Here is a 1400-nt window from a genome sequence, read left to right on the forward strand (position 1 = left end):
TCTTTTGTTTACTTTTTTCGGAGCAGACAGCTTTAAAAAAACATGACAGCCGCAAATTTCCCACTTTTAAAAATAAAATCACCGCTTTGTAAAAATGTAAAGTAATTGATATAGTCATGTAATTTTTAAGGAAAAATATTTGACGAATATTCGTTTACATTTTATCGTAATATGTCTTACTAAACTTGTAAATTAACTTCTATCAGTATTTAAACTCACTGAACTTCAGTGATAAGTGAAAATAAGGATTTATTTTAGTAGTTATACGAACCGATGAATTCTACAGAAATAGAACAAACAACTAATAGAAACAAACAATTAAGTACAGTACCTAGTACGCTAGTAGCATTCGAATTAGGAAAATTTAATGCATTGTTGAACATTCCAAAAAAGTTGTCTGGCTACAGAACAGTACCAACAATATCTTCGTTGTCATGACCATGATGCGGCGATGCGCGTGACTATCCTATACCTGCTGCCATAGATAAAACCATTGACTATATAACACTACTGTAGTGTTATATAGTCAATGATAAAACATACTCCCCTGCTGCTATCATTAGCTTTGAATAGTGCAAATAAACTAACCTTGCTACTAGGACATGTGGAGTTTGTAATTTCTCGCCCTATATTGTAACATCTGAAGCCTGCTTTCATTTTCATTTGTGTTACATATAGGCGATATATATTTGAGCCCGCCATCATCTCGATGTTGGGTTGTTTAAAAATAGCAATAAACAAATTAATAGCATGTATAAACATTCCCTAATTACCCGTGTTTTAGCATTACAACGAATTTCATCTGTGGCTACATGTGTTTGAATATAAATAGATATCATGACGTGTTTTTATCTATTCATAGCGTACATCTTTTCAGGAACAACTGGATAGCTGAGTGGGTAAGCTCACCGGTCCAATCCATTGTAAAGCCAGTAGCTTTTTGACATTTTAAAGTAAGGTTTTGCTCTGCAAAATTAAAAACACTAAAACACATAAGTTCTAACTCGGTTTGTTAGAGAATTGGCCGTACAAATGTAATGGCTGTTACAATGCTGTCGGGTTGATCTTGAGCAAAAGCAGCCTAATGCTGTCTTAGGATGATTCGAATCTCGACCTATAGCTGTCTCCTAACAACATTTGAGCTAAAAAATAACATCAGCACTGGTTGTAGTTGTAACGAAACTGCACAAGACATCACCATAGATAAAACAAACATACTTAGTAGCTCTTAGTAGATTTCTCATCCTTATGGTACCTGAAGCCATTTTTGTTGTCTGGTGCACTCATCGAAGAAAATAAATAATTATTGCACTGTTAAAATTTTTCACTCATAGTTTATTATATTTACTGTCATTGTTTTTTTAAGTCTTGTCTTGTCTTGTGTATTAATATATTTTGTT

The sequence above is a fragment of the Macrosteles quadrilineatus genome, unplaced genomic scaffold (assembly GCF_028750875.1).
Source record: "Macrosteles quadrilineatus isolate MER2022 unplaced genomic scaffold, UCM_ALF_1.0 Scaffold_16__1_contigs__length_3527350, whole genome shotgun sequence".
Classification (NCBI taxonomy): domain Eukaryota; kingdom Metazoa; phylum Arthropoda; class Insecta; order Hemiptera; family Cicadellidae; genus Macrosteles; species Macrosteles quadrilineatus.